The 7,500-nt window shown below is 49.8% G+C and overlaps 1 non-coding gene across 1 annotated transcript; it reads right to left on the bottom strand.

Annotated features, from left to right (window-relative positions):
- Nucleotides 1–1,483: 1,483 nt before the first annotated feature.
- On the bottom strand, nucleotides 1,484–1,638 carry LOC143176850 (5.8S ribosomal RNA). The gene has a single exon (XR_013001353.1). It is a non-coding gene; the product is annotated as a 5.8S ribosomal RNA (ribosomal RNA).
- Between the last annotated feature and the right edge of the window lie 5,862 nt (nucleotides 1,639–7,500).

The raw sequence follows: 7,500 nt of genomic DNA, 5'->3' as shown, positions 1-7,500 counted from the left end.
TCTTCCTCTCTCTTTTCTACGAGAAAAGATAAACGTATTTTACGGGGATACGGAAACGTTACCACGTGGTGTCACACACGATCGTCCGTCTCTTCTCTATAGCAGAAACCGATAAAAATACACCTCCCGAAAGAGAGTATATGGTGATTCTTTTTATATATATATATTTCGAAATACAACTGAACGTGGCGGAAGCGCACGGTGGTGGTCCAGCGAGGACACGCGACGACGGGGAATAAGAACTATTCGACCCGTTACGAATACGCATGCTCGTCCCGCACGATTTTAACACACACCGTGTTTTTCTCCAGTCGTCAAAGCGTTCGTGCGTCGAATTCGAAAAATAAAAAAAAAAGAAAAACACCTTTTCTCTCTCTCGGGGTAAAAGAGTCGATGTGTATTGTGTATAAAGGTTCTGCGAGAAGTCTCGTTTTGACGTGTGTTCCGCCGATAACGACGATCCTCCGAAACGGGGATACAGAAACGTTACACCTCACAACACGATCTCCGTCTCTTCTCTATAGCAGAAACCGATAAAAATACACCTCCCGAAAGAGAGTATATGGTGATTCTTTTTATATATATATATTTCGAAATTCAACTGAACGTGGCGGAAGCGCACGGTGGTGGTCCAGCGAGGACACGCGACGACGGGGAATAAGAACTATTCGACCCGTTACGAATACGCATGCTCGTCCCGCACGATTTTAACACACACCGTGTTTTTCTCCAGTCGTCAAAGCGTTCGTGCGTCGAATTCGAAAAATAAAAAAAAGAAATACACCTTTTCTCTCTCTCTCGGGGTAAAAAGAGTCGATGTGTATTGTGTATAAAGGTTCTGCTGCGAGAAGTCTCGTTTTGCCGTGTGTTTCGGTAACGACGATCCTCCGAAACGTACATCTCATTCGTAAGAGAGGAAGAAAACAATCTCCCTGGGGCCAGTCGGTAATATACCGACATACGACGTGTCGTGCACATCCGTCTCACGCACGGTATACAAAATATGAATAAAACGTGTGTAGTCTCTCTCTCTCGACTTCTTAATATTTTCTTTCACCTCTGACGCATCATTTCAGGTGACGTCGGGAGCGCGGGAAAAAAAATTTTTCTAAACACACGAAACCGTTCATCTCACGAACAGCCGAAAAAGTTGTCGCTCAGATCCATATCGCAGTGGAGCGGTATCCGCGGGCGGTCGTAATTGAACGACGCACGACGCCGCGAACACTCACGCGAGTCCATACAAACGATTCCGATCGTTTTGCAACAACTAGAACGTACACTGTCCGTGAAATTCACAGAATTTTCGCGTGTCCGCGACAAACGCCGACGAGACACCCATCGTTCGCTCGTACGTAGCATCCTTCTCTTAACCCGACTCAGAGACGTTCTTTGCGCCCTTCGGTAAAAAAACGTTCGATCCGAAGAGGTGAACGACGGCGGGGATTTGACAGAGCTACGCAAGCAGTGTATGGTACGTAAACGACCCTCAGCCAGGCGTGGTCCAGGAATTGTATCCGTGGACCGCAATGTGCGTTCGAAATGTCGATGTTCATGTGTCCTGCAGTTCACACGTTGACGCGCAATTAGCTGCGTTCTTCATCGACCCACGAGCCAAGTGATCCACCGTTCAGGGTAATCGTATAAATTTTATATTTCACATATATAATTTTATTCTCACTTGTTCGACCTAATATCTCTCTTCTTTCAAAGAGAAGATAAAAGTTGATACCTGAATCTCCGACCAGCGCGCGAAGGAGATTCAGGCGTCGCCTTGGAGACGACACCGAAGCCTTTCGAGACGAAAAACGTTCAAGTAATATGTATATATTTCTCGACGTTCCGGGCGTATAGTGCATTCAAAAACCCGCGAAAGACGCAGAAGACTCGCACGCGTGGAAACGACGGGGATATATTTTGTATCCTACCCGATACTGAATCCATCGCGTGCAGTCGACCCTCGCGTTCTTCCGATCAGACGCATCTATTGTTGCGCGCATGTTTTCGCGTCGCATCGCGCGAAACGTTGCACGAATCGTACCGATCGATCGATTGAAAGCAAATAATGAAAAAAGACTTCACAGCTGGCTCTTTGCCGGTCATTCGTCCCATGTTATCTCTTGCCGCGAAATTGGCGCGCAAGAGTTGGGTGTCAGACGCGCGGCTTTAAAACGAGCTTCACGGCCGGTCCCTTCGTTACCGCTTTCGTTCTTTCTCTCGGAACGACCATGAACGAACACGACGAGCGACGCTACGGCATACACACGTCCACGGATTCGATTAAAAAAACAGACTTCACAGCTGGCTCTTTGCCGGTCATTCGTCCCATATTATCTCTTGCCGCGAAATTGGCGCGCAAGAGTTGGGTGTCAGACGCACGGCTTTAAAACGAGCTTCACGGCCGGTCCTCTCAATTCCGTGTACGGTACACGCAAGATGCGGGTTCCACTTCCAGACTACCCGGTCCCTTCTCTCTACGAGAATCGATAGTAGAAGAACGGCTCGAAAACGCGTCTCAGAGACTAGGGGAAAAGAAGCGGTATGCGAGCGAAACGAAAACGCATTATGGAAACGTCGCGAAACAATGTTCGACGGTTGCTCGGTTCCAATCGTGCGGCCGTTTCAATTTCTCGTGCGCTTCACCGTCCCTCCGTAACTCTGGCCGATCGCGTATACCGAAGAGCCGACACGCGCAAAAACCACAGGCATTGTATACTGTGTATATATATATATATATGTTACAGTCACAGCCTTCGCGCGTTTTACTCTCCGACGCGGGGTTTCCACGACGAAAGAGAGACAGTTTCGTGGCGGGTGACTCGGCCGAATCGCTACGACGGGTATTTCTATTATAGAACGAATCATCGCCACCCTTTACCAGTGCCCGACGAAGGAATCACAAGGTCATCTGGAGTTTACAATGCCAGCGACGGTAATTCCAACGAAGACCCGATAAGTCAACTCATCGTTCTATTTCTCCCCGTACAGAAAAGCGAATCGACGCTAATGCACCTCGCGCAAGCACGAACGTTCTCTTCGCGTGGATCGTCCCATCGTCCAAAGATGTAAAGACGCATTGGAGATCGTGGTCTCTGGCGGGCTCATTGCACGCCCCACTGCATATCTTTCCTCGAATCGAGAATGATTCGTCCACTAAGGCTGCGAAACTACGCGTCGAGGAAACTAGGGGAAAGAAGCGGGATGCGAGCGAAACGACAATACATTATGGAAACGTCGCGAAACAATGTTCGGCGGTTGCTCGTTTCCTCCTGCGGACGTTTCATTGCTCGGGCGCTTCACGTCCCTCCGTAACCTTCGCGCGATCGCGTGCCCCGGAGAGCCGGCAACCGGTGAACCACAGGCGTATAAACTATAGTCTTCTATAGCAAGCCTTCGGCGGTTACTCTCCGACGCGGGGATTCCACGACGAGAGAGAATTTCGTGGCGGGTGACATCGGTCGAAACGCTACGACGGGTATTTCTATTATAGAACGAATCATCGCCACCCTTTACCAGTGCCCGACGAAGGAATCACAAGGTCATCTGGAGTTTACAATGCCAGCGACGGTAATTCCAACGAAGACCCGATAAGTCAACTCATCGTTCTATTTCTCCCCGTACAGACAAGCGAATCAACGCTATCGCACCTCACGCATGCACGAACGTTCTCTTCGCGTGAATCGTCCCATCGTCGAAAGATATAGCCGCTTGGAGATCGTGGCCCATCAAGTTCTTCCGTAACTCCTGCGCGATCGCGTACCCCGGAGAGCAGGCAACCGGTGAACCACAGGCGTATAAACTATAGTCTTCTATAGCAAGCCTTCGCGTTTACTCTACGACGCGGGGATTCCACGACGAGAGAGATTTTCGTGGCGGGTGACACGGCCGAATCGCTACGACGGGTATTTCTATTATAGAACGAATCATCGCCACCCTTTACCAGTGCCCGACGAAGGAATCACAAGGTCATCTGGAGTTTACAATGCCAGCGACGGTAATTCCAACGAAGACCCGATAAGTCAACTCATCGTTCTATTTCTCCCCGTACAGAAAAGCGAATCGGCGCTATCGCACCTCACGCAAGCAGGAATGATCTCTTCGCGTGGATCGTCCCATCGTCGAAAGATGTAAGACGTACAGAAATCGTGGTCCATCACGATTATTCGTAACTCTCCGAGTCGCGTATCTGAGAGTAGGGCAAACGGAGAACCACAGGCATAAATAATACTATATATTTCTTATATAGTTAGCCTTCGCGTTTTACTCTCCGACATGGGGATTCCACGACGAGAGAGAGTTTCGTGGCGGGTGACTCGGCCGAATCGCTACGACGGGTATTTCTATTATAGAACGAATCATCGCCACCCTTTACCAGTGCCCGACGAAGGAATCACAAGGTCATCTGGAGTTTACAATGCCAGCGACGGTAATTCCAACGAAGACCCGATAAGTCAACTCATCGTTCTATTTCTCCCCGTACAGAAAAGCGAATCGACGCTATCGCACCTCGCGCGAGCACGTAACTACTCTTCGCGTGGATCGTCCCATCGTCGAAAGATGTAAGACGCACGGAAATCGTGGCCCATCAACGTTTTTTTGTAACTCTGCCGATCGCGTATCACAGAGCCGAGACGCACATACCACAGGCGTATAATACCGTTTTCTTTCGTATGGTAAGCCTTCGCGTTTACTCTTCGGCGCGGGGTTTCCACGTCGAGAGAGACTTTCGTGGCGGGTGACATCGGTCGAAACGCTACGACGGGTATTACTATTATAGAACGAATCATCGCCACCCTTTACCAGTGCCCGACGAAGGAATCACAAGGTCATCTGGAGTTTACAATGCCAGCGACGGTAATTCCAACGAAGACCCGATAAGTCAACTCAACGTTCTATTTCTCCCCGTACAGAAAAGCGAATCGACGCTGTTGCACCTCACGCAAGCACGAACGTTCTCTTCGCGTGGATCGTCCCATCGTCGAAAGATGTAAGACGCACGGAAATCGTGGCACATCACGTGTTTTCGGAACTCTGTCGACCGCGTATCTCAGAGACGACGCGCGCGAACCACTGGCATATACTATTATATATCGCGTTTTACCCTCCGACGCGGGGATTCCACGACGAGAGAGAGTTTCGTGAGCGGGTTGACTCGGAAGAAACGCTACGACGGGTATTTCTATTGTAGAACGCATCATCGCCACCCTTTACCAGTGCCCGACGAAGGAATCACAAGGTCATCTGGAGTTTACAATGCCAGCGACGGTAATTCCAACGAAGACCCGATAAGTCAACTCAACGTTCTATTTCTCCCCGTACAGAAAAGCGAATCGACGCAATCGCACCATACGCGTGCACGTAAACAACTCTTCGCGTGGATCGTCCCATCGTCGAGAGACGTAAGTTTTCATAGTATGAATTCGCGTTTTACTCTCCGACGCGGGGATTCCACGACGAGAGAGAGTTTCGTGAGCGGGTTGACTCGGAAGAAACGCTACGACGGGTATTTCTATTATAGAACGAATCATCGCCACCCTTTACCAGTGCCCGACGAAGGAATCACAAGGTCATCTGGAGTTTACAATGCCAGCGACGGTAATTCCAACGAAGACCCGATAAGTCAACTCAACGTTCTATTGCTCCCCGTACAGAAAAGCGAATCGACGCAATCGCACCATACGCGTGCACGTAACAACTCTTCGCGTGGATCGTCCCATCGTCGAGAGACGTAAGTTTCCATACTATGAATTCGCGTTTTACTCTCCGACGCGGGGATTCCACGACGAGAGAGAGTTTCGTGAGCGGGTTGACTCGGAAGAAACGCTACGACGGGTATTTCTATTATAGAACGAATCATCGCCACCCTTTACCAGTGCCCGACGAAGGAATCACAAGGTCATCTGGAGTTTACAATGCCAGCGACGGTAATTCCAACGAAGACCCGATAAGTCAACTCAACGTTCTATTACTCCCCGTACAGAAAAGCGAATCGACGCAATCGCACCATACGCGTGCACGTAACAACTCTTCGCGTGGATCGTCCCATCGTCGAGAGACGTAAGTTTCATAGTAAGCCTTCGGCGTTTTACTCTCCGACGCGGGGATTCCACGACGAGAGAGAGAGTTTCGTGAGCGGGTTGACTCGGAAGAAACGCTACGACGGGTATTTCTATTATAGAACGCATCATCGCCACCCTTTACCAGTGCCCGACGAAGGAATCACAAGGTCATCTGGAGTTTACAATGCCAGCGACGGTAATTCCAACGAAGACCCGATAAGTCAACTCAACGTTCTATTTCTCCCCGTACAGAAAAGCGAATCGACGCAATCGCACCATACGCGTGCACGTAAACAACTCTTCGCGTGGATCGTCCCATCGTCGAGAGACGTAAGTTTTCATAGTATGAATTCGCGTTTTACTCTCCGACGCGGGGATTCCACGACGAGAGAGAGTTTCGTGAGCGGGTTGACTCGGAAGAAACGCTACGACGGGTATTTCTATTATAGAACGCATCATCGCCACCCTTTACCAGTGCCCGACGAAGGAATCACAAGGTCATCTGGAGTTTACAATGCCAGCGACGGTAATTCCAACGAAGACCCGATAAGTCAACTCAACGTTCTATTACTCCCCGTACAGAAAAGCGAATCGACGCAATCGCACCATACGCGTGCACGTAACAACTCTTCGCGTGGATCGTCCCATCGTCGAGAGACGTAAGTTTCCATACTATGAATTCGCGTTTTACTCTCCGACGCGGGGATTCCACGACGAGAGAGTGTTTCGTGAGCGGGTTGACTCGGAAGAAACGCTACGACGGGTATTTCTATTATAGAACGCATCATCGCCACCCTTTACCAGTGCCCGACGAAGGAATCACAAGGTCATCTGGAGTTTACAATGCCAGCGACGGTAATTCCAACGAAGACCCGATAAGTCAACTCAACGTTCTATTGCTCCCCGTACAGAAAAGCGAATCGACGCAATCGCACCATACGCGTGCACGTAACAACTCTTCGCGTGGATCGTCCCATCGTCGAGAGACGTAAGTTTCATAAGTAAGCCTTCGGCGTTTTACTCTCCGACGCGGGGATTCCACGACGAGAGAGTGTTTCGTGGCGGGTGACTAGGCCGAAACGCTACGACGGGTATTTCTATTATAGAACGAATCATCGCCACCCTTTACCAGTGCCCGACGAAGGAATCACAAGGTCATCTGGAGTTTACAATGCCAGCGACGGTAATTCCAACGAAGACCCGATAAGTCAGCTCATCGTTCTATTTCTCCCCGTACAGAAAAGCGAATCGACGCTATCGCACCTCGCGCGAGCACGTAACAACTCTTCGCGTGGATCGTCCCATCGTCGAGAGACGTAAGACGCACGGAAATCGTGGTTCATCGCGTCTTTTCCTACTCTCTTGAATCGCAATTTCGTATAGAGCCTACACACGCGAACCACCGGCATATACTATTTCTTCTCTCATAGTAAGCCTTCGC

This window comes from Nomia melanderi, unplaced genomic scaffold, assembly GCF_051020985.1.
Source record: "Nomia melanderi isolate GNS246 unplaced genomic scaffold, iyNomMela1 scaffold0910, whole genome shotgun sequence".
In the NCBI taxonomy this organism is placed as follows: domain Eukaryota; kingdom Metazoa; phylum Arthropoda; class Insecta; order Hymenoptera; family Halictidae; genus Nomia; species Nomia melanderi.
This window is presented reverse-complemented; position numbering and strand designations above follow the sequence as displayed.